At 43.1% G+C, this 27,076-nt stretch overlaps 1 long non-coding RNA gene across 1 annotated transcript; it reads right to left on the bottom strand.

The window, feature by feature from the left end:
- Positions 1 to 1,611: 1,611 nt before the first annotated feature.
- LOC108640557 lies at positions 1,612 to 9,204 on the bottom strand. Its single transcript, XR_001921260.1, has 4 exons — positions 8,813 to 9,204; positions 7,518 to 7,586; positions 5,162 to 5,227; positions 1,612 to 2,621 (listed from the first exon to the last, which is right to left on the bottom strand). It is a non-coding gene; the product is annotated as an uncharacterized LOC108640557 (long non-coding RNA).
- Positions 9,205 to 27,076: the final 17,872 nt, after the last annotated feature.

Here is a 27,076-nt window from a genome sequence, read left to right as displayed (position 1 = left end):
TGCATCGCCCCTAATGCAGTAGAAATGAAGCGTAGAGATTAACCTTTCTCCTTCATCTCTCTCATACCCCTCTCTGTGTCTGAGCCCCTTGCAAATTCTAACTGAAATCATATGATCCTTTGTATTTCTAGCTGCTCCAGACTGGCTTGGTCTATTAAATGCTGGGCTTTTCTGCCATAGTGGTAGGACAGGGGAAAGGTCTAAAGTTATAGTGTGTTGTAGTTTTGGAAAAGATGCTGGTAGAGTAAGAGCTGCAAACAAAAAAAGTCCTAAAACGTTTCCTTCAGCTGTGGGAGTCAGAAAAGTGAGGGAGCCTGAAGGTGTGGCTCTCATCAAAAATGGTAAATCAAATCACGTAACAGCAGAACTCGCTTTTTTTTTTAATGCATATATAAGTCTCTCATCTGAACTATATTAACCCTGAGGAGTCTCAGGGTTAATTAGTTCCTACAACACTCAGTACCACCCGGACCCCTGCAGTGCCAAATGCATATTCTCCTTTACTCTCTTGGTCCTCTCCAATGCTGCAGTTTGGAGGTAATGGCTGTTGGCAAATGAATTAATCTGATTCATCTGCAGTTAACCCTCTGTAAGAAAGAGTCTGAGAATGGCCTTTGTGTCTACATCTGAGAGAGGCAAAATATTACATTATATATGGAAAACCCTTATTCATGCCAATGTAAATCAGGAATAATTCTCTTTAAATTGGGTGCCATTGAGATGACTATCAAGTCTTGAGAATTCCCAATGTACAGAATATTTTATGCTGCGGTATAGGTAGGGCCAAAAAAACACAGCAAGGCTCAGGTAGTTAGAGAAATACTTTCCTAACAATTCCCACCAAAAAGTTCTGTTAAAAAAAGCAGTTAAAGGTTGCTCCAGGGCAAAACACACCCACACAAGAAATGACAGGTTAGGGGAACCTTCTTTGCATAAGCTATCGTGCGCACCTCATATTAACCACTCCCAGTGACAGACTCCAAACCCCAACAAGAAGCTCTCCTTGTTCTGCAGGATAAAGAAACAAACTAAATACCCATCCCTCCTACAATGCTTTGCTACAGTGCAAAACTTTCTGGATTTTGCAGCACTAACGTTAGTGGCTGGTGCATGTGGGAAGGCTGCGGTGATTGTAGAGGAAAAAAGGAGATTAACAAGTGCCCCCTGAGCACACACTTTGCTGGTACTGCTGGTCTCAGGGACTTTCTGTGACTTTGTCAGACTCTGTTTTCTCTGTGGTTGGACAGTTGGCCACTCTAGTTAGCAGACCCCTACCACAGAGGTAGGGGTGAAGCAGAGCTGAAGAGCCACCTGTTGCTTTTTATTAGACTGGAGAATGAGCTATTTGATATACTTACACCAGAACAAATCTGCTTCCTTTCCTGAAAAAATGGCTACATCTATTTTTATGTAACTAGCTACATACAAATACCTAGTACCAGGTATTTGTATGGGGCTTCTTCTAAGTGATTTATTCCCAGCTGGGCCAGAAGAGATTTTCTGTAAAAGGTGTTTTGTTACCCAACACTATGGGGATCCTGGGTAGAATGATGATGGCACTAAGTTGTAGTTACAATTAAAGCTTTATTTTTTTAAACAGAATTTTATGATCAGCATAGCATAAAATTTTGCTACCGGAACAGGATTTTTATAACCCAAATCAGCATATCACCATTTTCTGAGCAGCATAGCATGAAGTTTGTATCACAGGTTAGCTTCTGGTTTAAAAGACCACAGAGGAAAAGACTCCAGGCCGATTTAGTGTAGAAGATATGATAAAGAGAGCAGGTCCTTTAATGAGTCTGTAAGCCTAGAGGAATACATACCATGTGCTCACCCAGACAGTGGCTCTATGGTATTATAATAAGGTCCATCCAATTCCAGATCTGTCCACCCCTGGTTCTGCCCCATTCTGCCCCCTGACATGCCCCTTTGGGAATTGGGACTGGGGGCGTTTGGGACCCCTTCTTTCTCATCTTCATCTTCTTCAAAGCACGTACAGTCCTTGGAGTTCCTCCAGAGTTCTGGGCTTGAAGGTTGCTGTGTCTCTGTGATATCTTCTGGTCCAGGCCTTAGGGTGTTTTTCTACAATTCTACCTTGAAAGAAGACTAAACACGCTAACGAAATTTAGAGGGAGTGATATGAGATGGGATTGTAAGGTTGGGTATGTGTAAACACTATGCTACAGGGTAAGGGATATAATACAGCTACATTAAAATCTATATTCACTACATTCACTACACATTTACTTCTAAAATCTACAAAAGTTAAAAAAAAAACCAAAAAGCTCTGAGGCATCATTCCTAATCACCTGGACCCTCTGCAGAATGGGTCAGTCTTAAAACTTCGCTTGCAGTATCCATGACAATCATAATAAAGATTAAAAACATATATAAGAATATGAGTCACTCAAATGTTGGAGGAAGCAGATGATAGTAGAGGTGTCCCTGGCCACTGGGAGATCATGGGTTTCGCTTTCCAGCAGCAGTTGCGGTCCAAGTCCCACTTAGATGTTGTAACTTCTTGATTTTATAGACCGTGGTCTGTGTTCTGCTACACTTGCCTGTCCTGTGGTGGTGTTATCACAACCTGGCTGGCTGGGTGCCTGAGACCTTCAAGGCTGGTAAGGAGGGGAGAAGTCAGCCCGGCACCCAGGAACCTTGAGGCCTATACGGATGGGGAGAAGGGTTCTATCTGGTGCACGAGGCCTTCTAGGCCTGAGAAGGAAGGGAAAGGGGACTGATACATGACCAACTTGGTCACAGAGAATGGCCATTTGCCTTTTGAATTGGCATTGGTTAAGCTAACCATATTATGAGGGGTCAAGAGCAGGAGATACCAGTTGCAGATTTGTACTGAAGAATCCTTTGCTTCAAATTGTGTTGGTGGTCTTCCACCTACCTTCCTACATAGCTTTATACCTTCCCACATCTAGGGGCTGTTTTCATCCAAGTTTCTTCTGCTCCACAGGGTCACAATGACCAGTACTGACAGGTTTCACCTTGTTGTTTAAATGCTATTACAGAGTTAGTTCTGCCTTTGTGTACCTGGGTGCTCTAGAAACAAGGTCTTGTCATTGCACTAACAGGCTGCTGCCCCTGTGCTTCAGGGGGTTTATGAGTCTTCTGATACACTGCAGAAAGTTAAATCTTTGTTGCTCCAGGCACAGAAACCAGAATTTTTATTCTGGGTCTCACGGGAGGGTTTTAATGCAGCCCCTATACAGAGCTGCAAGAAAACAAAAAATTGAAGACAAGAAGATGAAGTACAGTAGTGTTACAGACCTTTGTCCATTCAAAATGAGCTGGACATGACTTCATCAAGAGTATTAATCTAATAATGTAATTTTGGGTCATGGGTGACGACCTTGAAGATGCTGAGGACTGAAAACTTCCTCAATGAAACTTCCCATGCTGTGACTTGGACATAGTCTGTTACTGGATCAAATGTTTTCAAAATTCAGGCCCTGCTCTTCCTGACTGCTGTGCTCTATGATCAGCTCTGACCTGGAAAACTGAAATCATAGTAAAACTGTGCTCATTACAGACTGACCATTTTATAGTTCTGTGACAGTGCAAAGGCCCCAGAGAGTGAACTAATAAAGGTTTGATATGCATTTATAACCTCACCTTTAAAAAGTCAGCATGAAGGTTTTATTTTCTATCCTCCAGAAAAATCTATTTATTCCAACAAATCCCAGAGAATCGATACTTGTTTAGAAAACTGTAAAAACCGAAACATTAATCCGAATTCCTTTTAAATGCTATATGCCTCTGTTAATGGTTTCTAAATTTACCATGGGCTATGTAAGGGTAATGCACAACATAGGATAAGCTTGTAGCATGGGTCTTTTGAGGCTATCTATACATAACATGCATGTCTCTACTCACTGGTCTAAGAATATGATATCAAAACGGGTAGAATAATTTCTTTGTTTCCATGACAAGTATACATCCCATATGGAAGTCATCAGCATCAACAGTAAGCTTCCCTGTAAGCTCTTGAGCCACTGTTATTAAATATACATTTCACATACACCTGTACAAGTTGAAGTCTTGGAAGAATATGTCTATTCCCCAGAAATCAAAGTGCTTTCAGTGCGGATGCCTGCGGGGGGACAGTGATCATAAAGCAGTCAGAGAGCCAAAGGAATGCTGAGATTTCAGAGCCTGCGTGATTACCCACAGCTGTACAAACAGTACAGTGGAGAAAACACATTGACCTTGGCCATGTTTTGAGAGTGCCAGATAACCAGGTCCTTCAACAAGCCCTATTTCGACATGAAGAGGAAAGAAGAGACAGCGAAGAACACGAGGAAACACAGCAATGACTAAAGCAGCAACATCGCAAGTCAGCAACTTTAACGGGGACTGGTCTGGGACAAAACTGGTTGGTGATGACAGACATCTGCCTTATGTACCTGGCAGTGTGAGAAGTGGATTAGACTAGATGTACGACAGTACAAGTAGACAGCACACTTCAAGACATGAATTATTGTGCTTTGAGCATCCCATAAATACCCATGGCAGAGAAATTTTAGTCTGTTTGTGGTAATTTTGAAATGGAATTTAAAAAGCAGAGAGTGTTCCAGTGTATTTCTAAATCCACAGGGCCATGGCTATCTTTTCCGCTTGTTAGTGCCTGGATCAAACTGTACAGAGAGAACAGGGAGGGGGTCCATACTGGCAAATAATTGCAGTGCTCACCTCACTGACCTCCCCTTCACCCTTGCAAATAGGTATTTTCTTTGCTGTTTCCTCACATGTCTGGGGAACACACCCTCCAACACTTGCATAAGTGCAAACACTGTCACTGGGCTGACCATCAGCATCCCCTCTAGCTCTTATCTTGGTCTGTGTCCCACTAGGATTGTTAAGTTACATGCTTAACCTCAAGGAATCTCCCTCCCCTCCCCATGGTGGACAAAACACAGTGGATCACCTACTGGTAGAGAGCTCACTAGATGCTGGGCTCATAAATGACAGAGGCTTGATGTAGGATCAAAGACAGAAGTTAACTTCCTCCAGAATATCCCATAACTCAGAGCAGGCTGTGGGGATGATTCTCAGAATGGTTGTAGGAAACAGCTTGAGGATTGAAGGAAGCCTTATCTTTGCTAAGCTGGAAATCTGAGCATTACACAATACTTGTTTTTCTCACCTTGTGAGTTCTGCCCTTGCAATGTGCAAATCCTCATGCTTCCATGTGTTCACTGCCATCCAGTGTCTTGGTAAGTAGAGAATAAAGAAGAGATATTTAGAGAGCTTGAGAAGATCACTATGAAGTTACTACATTACTGTAGATATGAAATGACAAGAAAACAAAACAAAACACAACAAGGGCAGGGAGGAGATGGAAAGGGATCAGAAGGTGAAAGTCACATGAAGGTGACTATTCTGTCACTTAGTCGCTGGTGGAGAACTCCCCTCCTAGCACAGGCAGTATGAAAGTGTTTCCCTGTTAAGGCTTCACCTATAGCTGCTGCCAGCTTGGCAGGGAAAGCAACTCTGATGAAAACAAATTCCTGTGTTCCCATGACATTGAGTTGCTCCCGCAACACTGCAGCTGTCAAAAAACTTGAGTGACTCCAAGGAGAAACACTTCATTTACCCTGTCTGTTTTGCTCTCCCCTTTCAAACACTAATTTTATATTCTACAGTCAGCCAAACAACTCTTTACAAATTTTACAACCCATTCTCCCAAGAGCCTGAAGGCACAAAGCATTCACACAGTGCACAACCTGAGAACTAAAGCATAAAATACATGAAAACACATAAAGCCTTTACAGGAAGTCCTGAATAAGGTCAGTGAATCTGCCTACACCTTCAGGAGCAAGCATTCACCTGACTGATAAGCTAAGAGTTAAAAATGGACCACGTTAAAAGCTGATGAAAGCACAAGTAGGCATAGAGTATTATTTAGATCTGTTACACAAAAATCCCACATCCGATTTATCAGAAAGTCAATGAAACATGTCCTCACCAGATTATCTGCCAATTGCGTATCAAGAGCTTTAGAAAAAAATTTAGAGGAATGAGTAACTACAAATTGTATGTAATGAGTAGCTGGGAAACAGGATAAGATGCAAGATGGGTCTTTCAAAACTACATCATGCCAAACCAAGCAATTATGTTCTTTAGATGTGATTAACTCAGTCGCTTTGGCAGAAGAAACATGGTACATCTCACCTATTGGACTTCAGTAAAGCATTTGATTCTTTGCCCCAAATTAGGAGATTAAAAGGCAAACTCGAGAAGATGGAGATTAGTAGGCAAACTGTAAAGCAGTGAGGAACTGCCTTAAGGGAAGAATGCTGGCATGAGGGGGTTCCACAGAGACTAGTCTTAGGATTTTCAATATTTTTACGGACAGTTTAGATACTAAAAAACCCCAGGATTGTTGTGAAACATGACTGATATGCGATGAAATCTGTCAACAATGGACAGCTGGAGGGTGTTGCAGGTACGCAAAAAGTTATAGATATAACAGAGATCATTCAGAGATTAAATTATACAGATAGAGTCAAATGGTGTAGTAAAAATCAGATAGAGAAAGGGTGTAAATGCTAGTAGCATTGTGAAAAAGGCACCGGAGAAACTTCATCTGGAATATTGTATACAATTCCAGTTAGATCTATTTTCAGAAAGCACTCAAACTGGAACAGGTGCTCTGAAGACATGTCCAGGAAAATTACAGGGAATAAACAGCCTGTCCTGTAAGACATTGGAAAAACTTCAGCAAAGCAAAGGATGAGAGAGCTTATGATTTCTTGCCATAAACACCATGGGGGGACAGGACAGAAAAAGACAAACTTGAAGGACAATCTGACTCAAAAATATTTGACTGTAAACTGGCCATTAACAGACCAAGTCCTGAAATTAAAAGGAAAGTTCCTAGTCATGCTAGTCATGCTAGAGGCATGACCAAAAAGGCTTCCTACAGAGGAAGACAGCAGCAAATGTTGCTGCTTTTTGGTATGAGATCTATTTAGTTTCCAAAGAACCTTTACCACATGGCTGCCTGCAAGGACCCAGGCGAGGCTGAGTGCTCTGAGGGATCAATTCCCATCTCTGACCATGCTCCTGTCCTCACAGCAGCTTCTGGTGGTGTCCCAGGAAGGCGTTCCTGAACTCTGGTCTTACACAAGCGGGTGTCTCACCAGTTACACAAACTGGGAGGCAAATCTTTGAACCTCTGCCTCCCAGCCCCCAAGGAAGGTTGCTCCTTTTTCTCACAGTGGTGCAAAATACAAAATCCTCTTCCATTTCTCCAGCTGCCAGTTTTGCAGAGGCATTCTTCATTTTAATCTTGGGCAGCAGTTAAACAGCTCATTTCTCCAGCGCAGGTGCTTCCTCCACCAAGGCAACAGGAAACAAGCCGGCTCTTTGGCGGGCACATTGCTGAGCCCCTGTGCAGTATTTCTACCCCTGCCCCTTCATTGCTCTCTGCCCCTGCCCCAGCACTGCAGCATGCCATGCTCTTGGCTGTGGCAGCACAAGTGTCTGTGGGGACCTACCTGAGCAAGCACTAGGTCTGTCCAAAACACATGTGCCAGTGCAGTAGTGAGGAAGGTGCACACAGGCTCCTAGGGAGAGGAGGAAGGGGAGGTACAAAGCTGTTATTGATGATCCGTGTTATGACTGCACATCCATACCTTTCTGCACTGCTGCCTTTCTCACTAGGGGGAAAAATGTGTATTTTGAAAGTTTTAACATTATCTTTTCTGGACCCTCTTATTTTAAAAACAGTATGTTGACCACTGTGGACAGTCAGGTGCATAACACAACATAAAAGTGCTCTTTTGCATTTTGAACTGCAAAGCCTCCTTCTTGGAAGGAGCAGATGAGAGTGTGGGTCAGCCAATAGGACTGTAAGCTCTGTCAATTATGCCAATACATCTGAAACATCTCAGACCTCCCAAACCATTGATCATCTCTTGGGGACTGGCTTTCTACATATGTTCATAGTGATGCAGACTTTCACCTCCACTGCTTTGACATGGCCCTCCTTCCCAAGCTCGAGGCTGACCAACAGGAAAATGCCCTTTGTCACTTTGTCATTGCTAGCCATGCCAGGTTTACAGAACCACCCGCATTTTTTCTTCAGAGTTGTACTTGCAATAACTGGAACTTTTCCAAATACTTCTTGCAGCCACCCTCTCTGCTCTCCCTTCATGCTGGCAATGGTTTTCTGTGGTCAGAAAGGAAGGAGTGGGTACCTGCAGGTGTCTCCTGCATCCCAGGAAAGCAGCATCTGCTGGGAAGGTTAAAGGTGCCTTTTCCTTTGCACATGTTGGCATCAAGGAGGTGCACTGAACTTGTCCACTGGTGCAGCTCACATGAGTGTAAAATCTGCTGGCACCCAGGAGTCCTATGGGTTTTGGGAAGGGAATATGGCCAGTTTTCATAACCAGCATTAATAGGGAACACACTGCGAAGAAGCTTGTGGAAGGCAGAGGATATGGGACAGGGCTGAGTTTTAAATTCTCTGTTAGCACAATGCAATCCTGGCCTGAGCCCAAGGCTCCTCAAAACTGTCCAATACCTATTCTAACAGTGATAGCATTTGGAGGTAAACCTGCTCCTATGCAGAGGGGACAGACAATTGTCCCAATAAATAGTTCAGGAGTCTATCTTTAGAACAGAGCTCCAGCTCACAGAGAGAAAAGTTGCTATTTCACTCACTCCTTTATATGTTTATCCTGATGTCCCAGTCAGGCTGACCTTTCACTAGTGTAAAACCTCGGGGGGATATTTTCATCCTAGTGTAAATCAGCGCAGCTTAGGGGTTGGCATCACAGAAGGTTCTTACCTCATGGGGACTATACCAGCACAATCTTCTTCCGGAGCACAGCTCTGAGCAGGAGATAACAGGATCTGCTGTACATGCTGACTGCTGCTGGCTGAAGCTGTCCCCCCAAACAGAAACCCTGAGCCAATCACTTAGAATTTCCCCCTTCCCTTCCTTAAGAGCAGTCCCAAACAAGTACCAGTATCTTCTCTTCAGGCAGTGTTTCTGCCACCCAGTTCCCTCTCTGCAGCCAGTGAGGAGGTGAGGAGTGTAGCTCTGTGTGGTGTTCTGTGGTCGAGAGAGAGGGAGGTGCCTGTAGAAAGCAATTTATCCCTCCTAAAATCTTAACCACTTCTCTTTCTGAAGAAGTGCCTGGCACAACTGTGCTCCTGACTTAGATGCTTCATTTAGACACCTAAAATGAGGTGAGGATAAATCCACACCCTTCTGCTTCTCAGGCATGATGTTTCACAAGCAGAAGTGTCGTAATTCTCCTGCTTGTTGCTCTCAGCCATTAGCGTTAGGTAGGATATTAGATAAATTATGTCCTCCCCCATTCTGGCAGAGCTCTTTCCCCCAGTTGGCATAAGTGGTAACTTTCATCTTGCTACACTAGATATTCAACGTCATGTGGTGCAAAGGGTGCCTATTTTCATATCTGGCTGTGATCAATAACACAGTTCCTATCTATGGCAACAACTGCCCGCAACACTGAGGGTTTGTATTTTATGTTATGGTTGTCAAAATGGCTATCTTTTGTAATCAATAGCCTGAGAGTCTTTCTCAGGAAGATTTGCATTGCATGATCAACAGCAACAGTAGTCCAAGCCAACTTGATGAAAGGGACAGTTAATCCCAAAGAGCCAAGTCACTGGAATGTGCCCTGCTCTGGAAGGGCATCACTCAGCTACGTGCATACAGCTGGGTATGGCTGGTGTAGCTGAAGCTGGTAGTTATCCAGAGGTTTGGGGGTTGGTTGGGGTTTTTTCTTTCTTTCCTTTTTTTTTTTTTTTTAAATAAGAAAAACATCCACAGTTGTTCCACGGGAAAAGAACAAGTAATCTACCAGCATGGAATATATGCTGTTGTCCTTGTTTCCTTCTTGTTTACTTTCACATTCTGCTAATGTAATTTGGGTGACAAGATTTTTCCAAACACCAAATTAGGATAAGCAGTCGTTGGGTGCAACAGATGAAGGGGAGTAACCAGCAGGCTTTTAACAAATCAGTAATATGTGCACACGGCAGATACCGAAATACATAAACCTTGCACTGTTCTACAAAAGCAGGCAAAAGCAAAGCCACACAGGTAGAGTCCTACAGCTCTAGGGTGTCTGTGCTTCACTTTCCATTCTCCACTTCCCCTGGAGGCAGCTGCTGCTGAGCTGTGACAGCTGAGCTGCATATGAAGCAACTCCTAAACCACTGAAGTTTTTAACCTTACACATTAAAACTCCCCTTCACCCAAGCAGGTGAGTGAAAAGAAGCCCAAGGCATGATTCTTCATGGAGTTAGAACACCTCAAGTGACACAGCCCCTGGTGCTTTAGCAGTGTCATTTCCTCATAGGAATGGCAGTGGTTTGCACCTGTTTTGCCCAGATGTACGTGCCTAGGCACTGCCCAGTGCAGCGAGGGACACACTCCGAGTCACATTCAGTGCCAAGTAATGGTCTGAACTGACCACATGTGAAACATCTGCCAGAAGCCAGCCTGTGAAACAGGCTCTCCTTGCCATTGATCCTGTGGAGCTACATGCACCCTGGGAATGGAGCAGCATTGCAAACCTAGGATGAAACAGCAATGAGAGTCAAAGCTAGAACCATGTGAACTTGCATAGGTTGGCCATATTGCCTATGGTGTCTGAGCATCACTCGGCTGCAAGCGAAACTTCTGACTGACAAGTGCAAGGGCCTGAATTAAATGAGTTTTAATTTTTTACTGCTCTCTAAGATGAGGCCAGTCGCGGACTGTAGGCACTTTCCTAGGCCGCTGCAATATAAAGTAAAACGGGTCAATGTTAATCATAAGTGAAGGTACCAAAACATGCCAATCCCTTGTGTGGTACTTGTTAGAATGGACCCAGGGAATGTTGCACTTTAGGGCACCTGGTTGGGTCTGATCAGCCAAAGACATTTCTCCCCAGCCAAACTGGCAAAGCTGACTTTTGCCACATGAAGGAAAAAAGACCAGAAGTGGGGCTGGTTTACACTTAAGAGGACATGGAAATGGTCAAACTGTTACAGGGAGCTGGCAGAATATCATGGAGAGTTGGGCATGCTGTCCTAAGAGTTGGGTATGCTGTCTTAAAACCATCGCAGGAGTGGAACATAGCAGAGGTGGAAGCAAGGCAGTAGTTTGTACCCTCCCATTCCAACTTCCCAAGGACTGCTGTAGCTAAAATACCTAGCAAAGCCACCACCATTCCAGCTGCTTAGTTTGCCAATGGTGACCTCCAAACTTGACTAACATTAGCATTCTGTGTCTTGCTGCCTCAATACCCAGAAACAGCTTTGTTTCTTCTGATGGAGGGAAAATGGTACTTTTATTTCTCTGTCAGGCTTAGAAAAGCGAGAACATAGGAGAGCAGATAGGAGAGCCCAGATAAGCCTCACAAAGGGAGAAGACCCCAGGCTGAGTGTGGGGCTGGGTGCCCAGGATGTCCCCAAGCCATCCATTCACAGGTAACCTGGCATGCCCCCTTAAGAGGCCACCTGAGCCCTGAATGGAAACCAAACCATGGGACTGGGAAGTCATGTAGCTCAGAGGGATTTACACAGCTGTGCCCTACATGCTGTAAGCTTCCACTACTTATGTGCTGGGAGGGAGTGAGCTCCTCCTGCCCAGCACACGGTTGCCTCAGCCCTGGGCTGCATTGCTGCCCAGCTCACACCTTGGCCCCACGTGGATTCACACATGCCACACAATGCCTTCACTCAGATATATTTATCAGGCTAAAAAAAGTTCTGGTTAACTGTTGTGTTGGCTGTGAGGCCTAGTTGCACTATCTAGGAGGGAAAAAGAGGCCACCTGGAGCTGTAAAGATCTCATAAGCCTCATAAGGAGGACAGCACCCTGGTGGGAGGTTGTATACTTACTGGAGGGGCAGAATTCCTGTAGCAATACAGAAACGATTCATTGTCACTGCATAGTCCCTCCCCCAACCATAAAAAATATTTTACTTTTTACATATTTCCTGGAATATGTGATTTTACACCCTGTTATGAAAGGAAATCCAGTCCACTGGGACAAAGTCATTCTTGGAATAACTTTCAATGAATTCAAGAGTTACAACTGGACTGACTTTGGTGTAGTAAGTCCTCAGGATATTGGTGGCTGCTGCAGTCATGGTTTTGTAGGCAGTCTGGATCTACTAGTTTTCCTAGTATAATAATTGCAGTAAGAGCAGTGATGTTTTGTAAGCAAACTCATTTGTACTGGCAAAATCCCTACTTTGGATGATAGAGAAGTGGCTTACACTGCTAAATTTCTTCCTGTTTTTATTTGGAATTGCTGTTTTATTATAAAATGTCTTTATGCTGTCTGCACAATAGGTGCAGATGATTACTTCTGCATTGTTATAACAGTACCCTTTTCTAGCACAAATGTCTAAACCCTTTCATTTTGTATAATAAAAATATTAGAATATGGTTGGGGAAAAAAGAAATTTTGTCTTAAGACAAAATAGATTGATGCCCTGGAATAGCTTCAAGGCAAATGCTGTGTGACAATAAGAGGCCAGAATTCACCAAAATAATCTAGAATATTTTCTTTTGTTATTTTTATGAGGGTTGGGATCCTCATTTCCTAAGCAATCTGTATAAACATCTGCATGAACTCATAGCCTATATATGTCTATTTTCCTTTCTAAAATCTCAGTTAATCTTGTTTGCAGCATGCAGAGAAATTGAGCAGCACGCAAATACCACTTAATGTCATCCCCATTTAGAAATGCAGTATCACTGCAGTATCACTGCCTGGCCAGCCCAAGGGGCAGCTGGACACCCGCAGCCTTGCCATTGCCAGATGGCTGCAGACAGTCTAAGGAGCTTTCGGGAAGCAGATGTTCCCTGGTGCATCTCCCGAAAGTGAAAGGCAGCATTATAGAGAGCACAAAGTTTCAGGGATAAAATCTGAGTATGGGGCAATATGGGGCATCTCCTTGAAGGTGGGATTTCACCTTGTATTTTGTCATGGAAAGAACGGGGATAGGCTTGAAAGGCTTTGAAAGAAAAGACAAGCAGCTGTGTTTGATGGTTTAAAATTAGGGGAAACTCAATCTATGCTTGTTGAGAGCAGCTTTACAGTATTTCCACATATATGGCATACACCTCAGAAAAACTGCAGATCAGTACCATACTGTTCCTTAAAATAAGCCCCAGAGACAACTCACACATCTCAGCAGCAGGAGAGCTGATGAAGGAGGAAGAGTCTCTGTAGGATCTACCAGGGAAGAAGTGGCTTTGGGGTACCTGAATTTGCAGATTACTTGAGTGGCCCATCAGGGATTATACTAATGAAAATCAGGTTCTTTGTCCTAGAGGCTCCCCTTGAAAACCTGTTTCTTGAGGCAACTTGGAGATCACAGCAATCAGGCTTCTGATAGGAGGAATTTGCTCTGAGGGTGGCAATAAATCTATTCTGACACCCTGCAGCTGCCTTTCCCCAGGGCTCCTCACTTTCCTGCCCATCATAGGGGTGGTGCATATCCTTGGTGAGACATCAACAGGGCCTTGGGACACCAGGAAAGGTAGTGCTGGAAACAAACAGCCACTGGCTGTTCAATGGCCTGCAGCTCATTTGCAGTGAGACCCGAGGGGTGCACTCCTTCCTGCTGCAACCTGGGGTGCAGCAAAGTCACCCCACCCCTGTGTGTGTATGTAAAGAAGTCCAACTGCATGTAGAGAGTAATACCATCAGCATGGACTTGCATAAATTGGGTTGAGTACTTCTCCTACTGAGACAAGGAGATCAGTGGAAAGGGGTGACAAAAGAGCAAGCAAAGATAACAAGTTTTGCAGCAGCCCTGTGAATATGTATGCAGACACAAGGTAAATGTGTATGTATCTCACAGCCAGAGAAAAGATGTTGCAGCAATCAAGGTATAAGAGAAGGAGAGTCTGGCACAGTTTTGGTTGTGAGACTAGCTAAATAAAAGACCATATCCTGTAGATATTATCCAAAAATAGTCTGCAAAACTAAAAATAGCATGGATATATCACAGTTTAAAAAGAGATCAAAAATGAAGGTTATAAAGATCGTAAGTCATATGAGATACAGCATGAACTTTACGGCTTATAAAAGACAGTGATGGAAATCAAATTATGCTAATTCACACAACCTAGTTTCAAACTCTAGCCACCTGAGCCAAAACAAGCAGACAGCTTTATTTACTGTTTTTTCATTTTTCCTGGGATGTACAGACTGAAGGTCCTGCATGCCAGACTTCCATGCTTCTCATATACAGACCATGTTTCTTGCTTGCACAGGACTCTCTCTTCTGCCAGCACCTCAAGCATGTGCTGAGGTGGCTACCTCAAAAAGTGCCTGGAGGACTGAAAATGGGAGAAGCAAGAAGCTGTCTGTGTCTGGAGGAGCAGGCCATGTGTGAACCCCTCTGCCTTCTGCAGGTCAAACATGTGCCTTGGGTTTGCAGGGTTTTGCAAAGTATTTCATGCACCACTTTCTCTTGCCGGTGGGTTAGGATGCCCACCAAAGGAGGCTGGTGTCCTGGTCTTGAGCAGGCAGCTGCCAAGCTACCCACAGAGCAGCAATCTGTCTATGAACAGGGACCAGGAGCTCACACAGGCAGCTGCCTGGCAAATCTTAGCACCAGCAGGGGTGTAGCCAGCTCCTTGGTGGCATTTCAGACCTTAGTTGTAAACTCAGTACCCTTAGTTAAGCATATATCCTGCTAAGGTACTCTAATCTTTCATCTGATTTAATCCTCCATCCCTGCTCAGGGGTATTAAGAGTTTAATTTGGCATTTGCAACAGGACCCAGATAGATGAAAACCTTAAGGTGGAAGGACAAGGTAAGCAGAGGGGTTAGAGCACAGGCTGATCCTTGTCCCATCTGGGGGACAGCACAGAGCCCTGTCATTTGGTCTGTGTGTTGCTGCAAGCACCGGACATGAGCTGGCTCAGCACAGTTTGGCCAGCCCCTGCATGAGCACACAGTGCTCAGTCCTGGAAGAGGACAAGGGCAGCCACAGGAGGAGCAGGCACGCTGCTGGGGCAGCTGTAGCACCCCCTGGGGTGGCATGGGGAGAGGAAGGAAGGGAACAGCTCTTCTTGAAGCCCTGCTTAGGCAGTCATAGCCTGAAAACAGCCATATGGACACAGGCTGGAGATTCAAGTCTTCTTCCAGCTGTTGTTGAAGTGTCAGTATCCCAGTCTAATCTTACTTTGGCTGTTACCATTCTCCTTGTAACCACCACTACCCTCTCATGTTCGTAAGCAAAACTGGTTGTGTGCGCTCCCTTGGATCTCGAGAATCAAAGTGATCCACGCTAACGCAGGCAGCTGAAACACAAGGTCTGCCTGTATTTAGTTCAATGCCAGTAAATAGGTCAAGGAAAGCTGGCGGGGGGGTGAGTGTGCCTGAGTGCTGGGTGAGCGGTAATCTCTTCAGCCAACAGACCTGGAGTTTAAAGATTGACTTATGCACCTCTGGTGATTTGTCCCATGCACCCAGAAGCTGACTTTGGCCTGTTGTGTTCAGTGCAAGCTACACCAAGAGGGCAAGTCTGGTCAGAGGAACTCCAGATGTGACCAAAACTTTTTCATTCCCACATGCTCCTTGACTGCCTCTTCCCTGACTTGGGAGTCATGGAGAAGCTTGCATGTAGCTCTGCCCTGGGGGCAAGCAGAGTCACACTGTCCCTCCCTGCTGGAACAGCAAGGTGTGGAAGCAGAGGCTGCAGATGGTCCCGGCCATGCACAGAATGCACTCCTCTGCCTCAGCCAGACAAGAGAGCGATGCTGCTAAGCTGCCTCCTCACACCAGCAATTTTCATGCCCCTAGTTGCTTGCAGCTAGGGAGAAATTGTTTTGGTGCTGCTTTAAACACTCAGATCTTGACTACTGGGCCCTGGCAATGCTCTCCTCATACATGTAATACATGTCCTGTGATGTAGATGGGTTTGGGGTTGAGTTTATGAGAGCACAGAATTTGCAAGTTCTCACCTATTCCTTCCTTCTCAAGCACTCTCAAACCAATATGCCGCAAACAAACCACTTCCTTGCAAGCGTCTGTCCTACCACATTTTATGTAATTCAGAACTGCAAAATCACTTTCTCTGGGTACCTTACAGGGCATCAGCGTGAGATACTCTGACAAGGGATCTGAAGAGACCTGGTGTAAACTTCTCTATATGAGCAAGAACCTTATTCTCTCTAAATAAGATAATTATCAAGGGGGTGTTTGTGCCCATTCTTGTTTTTGGAGACTCTCCTTTCCCTTTGCTGCCATGACTCATAAAACTTGTTAAACCAGAGTATGCCTAGCAGGAGAACATTTAATTACACAGCAATTGCAGGGTAGTGATGGAATTTATGTTTGACAGGCTGATGGCAAGATGGCTTTATCTACAAAGCTGTTTCGATGTCAGTATAGCAAATGCCATCCATAGGGCTGGGCAAGCCATACCATGTACCAAATCAGCAAGGAGGAAGGTAAAATATATGCCAGGAGGGGGCTCGAGACACTAGTGATTTGCATAAACAGCCTGAGAACGTGCCTGTCATCACCGTGTCTGGAGCAATGTGTAGAAACATTATCTGGTAAACCAACAGCTTTGCACTGCACAGTGACCTAGATAGGAAATACGATGCAAGGGGGAAGAAGGTGAGACGTGCACTGCTGTAACACATAGATCAGGTTATTTGCTGCTGCTTTTATCTGGCTATAAGAGTTTAATAGTCAATAAACCACTTGAAAACAAGTTCTGGCCTCTCCCTTCCTTCTCAGTCACTCTCACAGCAACACAGCGTGCAGCCAGACCAAGTTATGAAAAACATATTCCAGTACTTAGCAAAATATTAACAAAATATTCTGAAAACCACTGTACACAGCTATGTGTGCACCACTTCAAGAGTACAGCCTTAAGCTGTCTGTGAAGGGACTCAGAGGAATTCCACCAACGTTGCAGTGACCACTCATCTTATGTGTGTGTAAACAGGTTTGTTTACATGAAGAAAACTCTTTCCACTCTGGACTTTGAGATTGCAGTAGACGATTCAGTTGAAGTAGATTAGGATATGCAAGGATGATTGTGCTCACTAGAATAAAAAAGCAAAGGGAAGAGTTTGGGAGCTAATGCACAACACTGTTCGAAATCCCCTCCCATTTGTACATTTTGTCACGATTACTTAGAAGCCAAGCATGACCAAGTGATTTGTCATCAGTTTTGGTTTTGTGAGGTTTCTTTTCCTTGTAACTTACCTTATAATTAGCACATTGTATCATTCATCCTTTCCTGTCTGAGATCTGATTTTAAAACACTACCATAAAACCTTAGCACGCTGAAAGCAGTAAGTACTATTTTGGCACGAAAAACACATCTTCCTCACCTTTAAAGAAATTGTAGCTAGATGACACTTTCAGGAAGGCAGAGGAATGATAACCTTGTAGAGCAATGGCTTGGTGTTCCTATATTATTATTTCTATATTATTTCTATATCAACAAAATAAAGATTTCTCTTAACTCTGAATATTTGCTGGCAAGAAGAAAAACATTTTAAAATTGCCTATCAAAGGTCTTTGAGGTCAAATAATAACTCATCTGTAGACCAGTGTGTTCAATATGCAGTCTGTGAGCGGAAAAATGGTTTGCTCTCATTTTTCATTCTTCTGTAGACAGAATATTGTCTCCCAAATTAGTCTTGTTGGCTCCAAATTACTTAGCCAAAATGAAGCCTCTTTTTTATATTTTCCAATTTTTTTACGTCAAAAGTAGCCAAACAAGTAGTGGAGTATTCCTCTTTCAAATGTATAGTAACTGAGACTGTGGTAAACAAAGTATCAAAAGTCAGAGTGAAATTTTCATTTTTCCATCCTATTTTTTAAAGTTATTTCTTTTGAAAGTAATACATGAAACTTGACCCTAACACATTTTCCCCCCACATTTAAACTGTAGCTAAATCTTAGAAAATACACAGTAGCTACATTTTGGAAGATAATGCTTTTCAATCTGCCATCACAATCAAGGGACCTACATTAATAAAAATGGAGAGTGTTAGGACAGATTCTTCTAGTTTCTGTAACAGTCAGCTGGTTTTCTTCTATATTTACATATTTTTTAGAAACAAAATTCCAAGTGTTTTGCTCTTGGGACTTAGTCCAGAGTTATGCCTGTGATCACTCTGTCACATTATCTCACTCATGACAGTCCATCAGAGCAACTAAATAATTTCTGCATGGCAAACAACAGTAATTCTTACAGCGTGTACTGCTGTTTTCACTGATCCCAGTGAAAACATTTCTTCATTTGTTGTGGAGAGTGAAAGATCACCTCTCCAGGAGTGTTTCTTGACGGATTGAGGCAGGTATCTTTCTTTGTTATTTGCGGCTGACAGTCACTGTGGCTGCATTTTCCACACTACTATCTAAGGGAATTTCTCCCTGTGCACATGTTTTTGGGAAGAGCCTTACATCTTTATTTTTCTCCTCTCAAGCTGTCCTCAGACCTCACCTCACATTCAAGGAGATCCTGCTCCCTTTCCTGGTCCCACCACACTGCTCCATAACTCTCTGGCTCCATCGGAGCTCGGCACTCCCCCGCGGAACAACATTGCAAAACCTCCTCAGGGATGAAGACCTCCTCTATTTATAGAGCACTGAGGCCAGATGAAAGTTTCCAGAGAGTTTTCTGGAAGAGCTCCCATTTAGCTGTTTTGAAGGCTTACAAAGGGAAATGAGGTTATACCTTGCTTCAGAGCTTTACCTTGCATTTAGCAAGCAATAAACCTTTGCAGTATAGTATGTAGTGCATCAGGCAAGCATTTGATGTTACACACTGGCATTTATACACCTCTGAGGAAGTTTTCTTCCTGACATGTCTTGTCCATATCTGGATTACAAATGCAAAATCAGAAGCTCGGGGCAGATTCTCTAACATGAACCCATATTTTCAATTGATTTTTGTCCTAGGTCTGCAATTCAGGACTATCTTAAGATAACAGAGAGGAAGAAGTGGTTTTAGTTTTGTCTTGCAGTTTTTCTTAGAAGATTGAGGCTGATGTTTTAAAATCAAAAATAAGGTTCCACTAGCAAATGCACTGCTGAGTGTTGCTCCACAGATATGATTCAGCATTTCTTTTACTCATGTCACAAATGAAATACAGAATATTTCTTAAACTAGTGGAGAAATGGTCACCGTAGCTAAAATAAGGTAGGAGTCAGGCTGGATACACAGAGTGGACATACCCACAAACATGAGTCTTTGTGTGTATATGAGCTAGCCATGGTTGGCCTCTCACACTGGTAAGAGAAAAGCAGCAAGCCCTTGACTACTTTTGCCCACAGCACATGGCTTTTCTTGGAGGATATGTTTGCACAAAGGGAGGAGTGTTGTCTCCCACACGAATTCAACAACCATTTGCACCATTTGGTAAATAGGCGAGGACAGTCTCTGCCTATTGTCTGCCTATCCCCTCCAGTTTAAACTCCATCACACAGTAAGGAAGCTCTAATCTGAGGAATCCTTTTTAGGAATCTGCTTTTTAATGAAAACTCATAAACACGGTCCCACCATTACCAACAGTCTGAGCATACACACACAACCCCCAAAACAAACAAATGAACAAACACCACAACAACCCCGAAAAAAAAACAACAAAAAAAGAGAGAACAATTCCAGGGAGAAAATATAAGCCTAATGAAATAGTAAGGAAAAAAGTGAAATCCACCTCCTGACAAGATGAGCATTATCATCTTCCATTGCACTGTGTGTGGATGAAGAATGTGCAAATTGCTTGTTGACCTGTTTTTTGCTTCTGCATAAAAATGAAAGGCCATTTCTTCTAGTACCAATAAATGCCACTTTATCTCTAAGTCACTAATTAGCTAACTGGGTGAACAGGGAACAGTTCAGGGGTAGCAATTCTAACAGTGACAAACTGATGCAGCACGATAGCAAGACTCACAACCCAGCCCTAATTACAACCCTGTAGCACATACTATCACTCTGAGCACAAACCAAAGATGTTAATAATACAAATTCAGCTGTGTGCTTGCACAAACTCCTGGTAATTTTCCAGCACCTAATATTTAGGTACTGCTTTGTAAAAGCTCTCCAGCATACAATTCCAACATTATGTTTCAGTGGATTCATTAACAGCATTGTGACATCTGAATGCCCATTAAAAGAGATAAAATGAATAGTGTCAGTTTAGATCATGCAGTGGGAAGACAACAATTTTTCATAGTAATACAGGAATATAAATTACTGTACATCCACTACTAGCATTCCTGGTTTAGTAAATATCTGCCCTCGGTATAAGTTGCTTGGGATGTGCTTGAAAACGTGATGAAATATCTTACTCTGGTATAAGTCTAAGAGTATTTGCACAGAGGGTTGTGCTTGTTAGCATAGGAAGAAAAAGAAGAAACAGAACATCATCATAATGAGTGTGCATCAACACCACAATTTTTAATACCATATTTGTTCAGTTCTAAATTATCAAGAACTGTTTGAATCAACAGCCAGAACCTTTCAACTACTACGACCTGGAAAAAAACCAACCAAACAAAAACTTACAAAATCTGAGTCCCCGGCATGCTATTCGCACCACCAATAGCTTGAACACCTCTCCTTGCATCCTCAGATAGCAGAGTCAGCTGATGCTAGCCATTATCCTGTCTTGGTACAGAATATCCTGTACTTTGGATCTGCTGATTCTCTCAATGCAGTTTCAAAATGAAAAGCTTCTCTTCAATCAGGGAGAAAGTAGAAATGGGTCAAGTTACATCATATGAAGTAAATACAAGCAAAGTTACATAACACGACTGAATCAGTTTACCATTCTGACTTGGGTGGTCCTGCTTTTCCCTCCCTGACTCCTGGCCCTGCTGGTTCACACCCTCTCTTGCACCACATCAAACCATTTGGAAAGCCAATCCAACTTGTTAATCCAACAGAAAACCATTCTCTCGAACTGACTCACCAAAGGGCTTGATAAGAGTGGTGCCAAGGAGCATGGCTCTGGAGGGAGCAGAACCACCCCTTCTGGTGGGCAGCAACTCAACACTGTGTCTTAAACCTAGCCACTGCAACCGAAGAAAGCATTGCAGGGCACAGGAGGAAGGCAAACAGAAGAGCACAGTCTCAAGCACAAAGCCTGTGCCTTTGGGAAGGATGGAAGCACAAGAATAGGCATCACAAAGCCCTTGGGATGTGGCAGACACTGAGGAGGGCACTGGCAGCAGAGCAGTGGGACATTGCACCCTGGTATGCATCAGAGGGGAGCATGGGAACACACAGGCACTATAACGGCAGAAGGAGGACTGAGGAGTGACAGAGAACACGGTGCTGAACTGTACTGAGTCCACTCAGACTGCAGTGGTTCTTCAGGGTTCAGGCTCACAATGCTCATGTGCATATGCATGTCTGTAGCCAGCCCTGGAAAAGGCGAGCTCTTCAGGACAGATGTACTATCTTAATAGTTTCAACAAAGCACAGGCTATACTATTTTATCCCCATTGTTCAAGAAAAGAGGGAGGACACCATTGTTCACTCAGAAAACAAACAAAAAATGAGCCCTGTCCCCATTCTTCTCAAGAAATTGCCTTACCAAAAAAAAAAAATCAGGCCACTAAGTGTTATTGAGCAATAACACCTAGTCAGTCTTACCAGCTCAAAACCTCACTCACTATTACCTTTTCCTTCCTCTCTTAAATTACTGAGACAGGTCTCTCCTTTCATAGCAGCAAATGTTTTAAGCTTGTTTAAAATCTCATTTTCTTAGTGTCTCTCTCCTACTGGTACAACTGCCTCAATAAGAAGAATTGAGGGATAGCAGAAATTGTGCTAGTCATCTGGAGAAAGGAAAAGGAAACTGTGTCTTCAACCAAAGATAAAATGTCCAGTCTTCTAACAAATACATCTTCATTTTTTCAGGAACAGTTCTTCAGTTCCTCTCTTGAGCTCTTTTCTAGGTAATCAGGAAAAAACAAGTGGAGACTGTAACACATTAAATAGCAGGATATATTGCAATGTATGAGCTAAGGTACTCTCAAGCTTCCCAAACCAAGGGGCACAGGGCAAACTGCCCTTGCCTACACCTCAGGGCATCCCTGTTCTCTTTTCTGAACACAAGACCAGGCACTGGCAGAAGTAAGAACTACGTGCCTGGAACCCGAAAGACGAGGAAAGAGAAAATATGATGTGCAATAAATCAGGTACACGCTAAATAATCACGGTGCACCACATCATCCTAAGACTGCTCGGCATTGTTTCCACCTTAATGATCTTTCAGCATGTCACAGTGCTGAATCATGATGACAGAGGGGCAGGAAGCACATATCAGATGCAGAATGAAAAGGTCTTTTTATGATTGTGGCCCTATGAAGCATTGGACTTTCTTTATGTTGGAGTCCCCTGTTCTCACTCTGCAAGACTTGTCTGCACCAAAATCAAGAAAAGCTTCTGGAGCAGTTCAGATAAATTTGATCTACACACAGCTAAAGCAGGAATCTCTCTTCCCTGCTCCCCCACCCCCAAACTTCTTATCACTGTATCAGTGCATGAATTTCAAATAGGTTTAAAAAATGTTCTTTAAAAGTAACTTTCTGTTCATAACTGGACTTTAAGCACCCTGAGGGCCTGCTGGCTTGCTTAAGTTTGAGGCCAAAAATGTACGTAATTGTCAATCTTTAGCAAGACAGGGAGTTCTTTTCTAACCAGAGCCAGAAAACTCCCTCTGGAGAAACCTCACAAACAATGTGAAAAAAAGCTTTTGAACTTTCCATGGTACAAAGTTTAAAATGAAGACAAAACCGGAATGAGTCAGTCTTGAGCACTTTCTAAGCTATTCTGCATTTTCATAGCTTTACAGATACAGACATTTGGAAGCAGCATTTTCAGCTAAAAAAAAAATTTAAAAGACATTGTTTTGTACTGCACTAGCATAATTAATTTTCCCTAAATGTGAATAAAATTATTACAGTAGATGAAAATTTTAATATGTATAAATCTCTCTGGATAAACCCTAACCATATTTTTGGTGTAATAAAAATAGGCTATATTCCCAGATATGAAAATGCATACAATTTCAGACAGATTCAGGGACAGCAAAAACAATTTTAGCTGAAGAGCCTGGAGGAATCCTGCAATATTAAACACAGAATTAAACACAAGTTTACATAAAGTAATTGAGAATACTTCTCCTTATATTTAGCCCAACCCATATAATCTCAGATTATAATGAAAGGTTTTCTCTTTTAAACATTAGATCATTATGATATTCAGTGACAAACAACTAAATTATTCTATTACTTTAATTTCAGCAAAAACTTTTAGAGAAACTCTGCAATGGCATTAACAAACATTAAGTGAGATGATAGGCGTTCCAAGGTACTGCAGACTATTTTCAGGGCTCAGAGCCCAATTCTCCATTGTCCCAAGGGCTGGGTGCCACTTCTTAATGTGGCAGGAAAATACCAAGTTCTTGGCCTATCAAAAAGCTAAAGCCTGGATCTTGAAAATGTCTTGAGACCCTGTAGGGTGTGCTGGCCAAGTGATTTGAGGGGACCCTGTGTTAGGTCATGTGCCCCTCTGTGACAGCAGGCACACCTCTCAGATGACCTCTGACAGGTGACCACCCATCCCTCCCCCCTCCTTTCCTTCTTTGCAGAAACAGGGGACAGAGGAGGTTTCTGGGAGATGAATAAACCACACTAACCCTTTGAGTACCTCAGGAAAAGAGTCTGCACTTAACAAAGGAGCACTTGCATAGCCTTGTGGATGTATTTTGTACAGTTTGTCCTCATTAGAAAGGAAGTGAGTTTAACAGAGAATCCCACTCAGACAAACAGTTGTCTCGTTTTATTTGGAAAAGCTACAAACCTGTTACAGTTCACTTGCTAGTATGAAAAGCAAGCTTGAAAAATGGCACTGTTGCGATCAGTGAAAAATGGTTTAAGTTGAATACCAGCAGTCAGGCTGAAGAACATGGTGGAGTGGCCTGGGTAGAAGAGAGCAAATGATACAGGCCCCCAAGTTCTGAATTTTAACTATAACACTGTTGTGGACATGCATCTGTCTCACTGACACCTTACACTACCACCTACCTCAGGAGTACAGTACTCAGGAATACAGTAGCTTCCAAGTGGCCTTCTGGCAGCAGTGAAAAACTTAGCTTGGAATCACAGGGACTTTTTCCTGTTCACAGCAAAAATGTCTGAAGATGAGACTATTTCTCATTTAAACTTTATTTCTAAGCTGATTTTGTAATCTTCTCTAATCTTGTTATTCTGCATTCCCCTTCTCCACGGGCTTCAAAGATTCTTTTTCGGTTGCTTATACAACCTCACAGCTGCAGTACGCCAGATACCTAAAGCATGGTATAAACACAGCTATTACTACTACTTAATAAAAACAGAGAAGTTATTCATTGACCAACATTTTTTTCCCCCTTTCTAATAAGCATATCAGATCCATATCTAAGTGGTGATGAAAAACTATGACCTCGCATTAAGTTTATCCCACAATATCCTCATTACGATGGTATTTAATTTTAAAGACTTTTCACCTGCATTCTCTGCAAACCAGTATGTCTCATCATTACCTAATCATCAGTAAAGTTCTTTTCCAACATTCACTGACACAGACAAGAAATTAGCTATCTTGGAAAGGCTGTGTTAGGGAGCAAGTGAAGAGCAACCAGCAGAAAAGAAAGAGGAGGAAGTCCCTTCCCCCTCAGTTCTGGCAACCATCATATTGGTCATTTTGCTTTGTATACTGCATGTTGCTTTGTGTCGTGCTTTGTCCTTACACTGTCTTTTAAGGAACAAGCCCTTTGGCAATGAATAGTCTTTATATGCCTGGAAAACATTTCTAGCATGTTGTAGATACTATTGTAATATAAATACTCATTGTCTTCCAGAGCTTCCTTACCACCACCACTCTTTGTGACACAGCTTTGTCACTGTAAAACAACCTCCATTAAATTGTTTTGTGCCACTGGCAAAGTGCTGTAATCATAAAATATGGCAAATGCTTCATACACCCAAGGATGGATTTTATTAAACTTGGTATTTCTTTTGACAATGCTGTCAAACGGTATTATGTCAAGACAACCTGAAGTAGCTTAGCACATTAGCAAATGCAAAAACTAAGACCTTTAATTGCATCCCAAGACGTGGAAAAGAGAGGGAAGGAACAAAAGACTTTTGAAGCCAAATTAGCCTGTAAATTAATAACTATCATTAGATTTTAGCCAGGCATCATACTTTTACCTTGGTCCTTTTCCTAGTTTTCATAGTTGGATGACTGAGTTTTGAGTCTGTGACTTTCATGTCCATTATGTTTGCTGAAAGAGTACACAACAAATGCAAAAGGTCTTTAACTCTTCAGTTTCTATCTGGTAGAACGTCATTGTTTGCATTTCTGAAGTTTTTGAAAATAACGGCCTTGACTCTCTTCTCATTTAGCCCAGTTTAACGATACTGCAAGTCCGAGGAAATCAGCTGAGTTAATCTCAGCTTAAAGCAAGTTAGAGGAATGCCTAAACCTAGTATTCTGACATACCTCATAAACCTGTAGTTAAAGAAAAACTCTCATTAAACCTACAATAAAAATCTGCCCACTTTATGCTCCGGACTTAAAACTTGCTTTTAATCCACTTCCTTCTGCCTTTTCTACTTCATTTTCCTCCCTTTAAGAATAATGAACAAAGAAATTGCTAACATGAAACTTGGTTTTTAGTACCCAGCTTTTCCAGTTCATTCAGCACCTTTTTTGTTGTTGTTGTTGTTAATTCAGCCTTGGAGCTTGTTGGTCATATTCACCTTGAAATTTTATCCACTGGGCTTTCATGACCTTGTCCTCTCAGTACTGCTTTTGCCTTTCTAATAATTCATCCTGTTTTTCCTTCTCATTTTTCATGTACGTACCACAGGCACTTGTAGCTTTGGCACACTTTCTTACTCCTTCTACATCTTTCACATAGTACATTCAGTGCCTAACATTCCTCCAAGTCCTACTGCTATGCCAAGTAATTTTAAATCCAGTTCTACAGGAGAGATGATAAGAACGAAACCATTTTAATTGCATAGGTAAAGCCATCTCACTATAACACAAGCATATTACAGTCTTAAACTTCACAACAGCCTGTGAGGAGCAAAAGCATTAGTATTCCTTTTCTACAGTGACAAAGAAAAAATCACTTATCCAAAGTTATGGGAAAGCTTGTGGCAGCCTCTGGGTTACCAACCAGAGGACTCATTTCACCTTTCTACCTCCAGATCTGGATATTGGCTCATGTATTTTACACTTTTTGGGGTTTAGAATGGATTTGCTTAACTTACAGGCAGTGCAGACCAATGGCAGGCACTGTGTCTCGCCAGCCCAGCGCAGGGAGCAGACTTGCTGTCTGTTCTCCAAATTGTTCTCTGAGAAGCTGGGCAGGAGAACTCACCCAGGAGGAATCCTTGCTCAGTCTTACCACGAGGCTCTGAAGGAGCGACCAACATGTTGGGCTATACTGCAGGAAATTGCAAAATATACTCCACTTTCATAACATATACCACAAGCAAGCAAAGCCATGGTTAAGCAGATCCAATCGGAGCTTACACCATCACCTCAGAGGATTCCAGGTCCCCATGTGGCTTCCGACAGCCAGCGTGACTGTGTTGGGACTTTGTCCTTTCACCAGCGCTGCTCTGCCAAATCATCCTTTTTTCTGTCGGGGCTTTCCATGTTCATCAAAGCACGGGCCCCAACTCCCGGGTTCTCCTCCTTTCAGCAGCCACATCACTTGCTCCTTCTCCATGCTTTTTACTTTTCCTTTTCCTAATCAGCCTGGCTCTGGCCTTCATTACCACCGACTTAGGTGGGACACAAGCCACGTGTTACGAGGCAGCCAGCGCACTTCCCTCCCACCCTGCCAGCTATCCGGCAGGGACATTTTGGGGCCTACGGGACTGACAAAACCTGGCCCTCCGCTGTGGCCGCCGCCATCCTGTCTGTCATTCAAGGCGACAGCGCCCGGCTTCCATGTCATCCCTTGCTCCTCGGTAACCCCGCCTCACCTGCGGCGGGGCCGCACCCCCGAGGGGCACCGGGG

Source organism: Manacus vitellinus, unplaced genomic scaffold (assembly GCF_001715985.3).
Source record: "Manacus vitellinus isolate BGI_N305 unplaced genomic scaffold, ASM171598v3 scaffold_37_pilon, whole genome shotgun sequence".
Lineage (NCBI taxonomy): Eukaryota > Metazoa > Chordata > Aves > Passeriformes > Pipridae > Manacus > Manacus vitellinus.
This window is presented reverse-complemented; position numbering and strand designations above follow the sequence as displayed.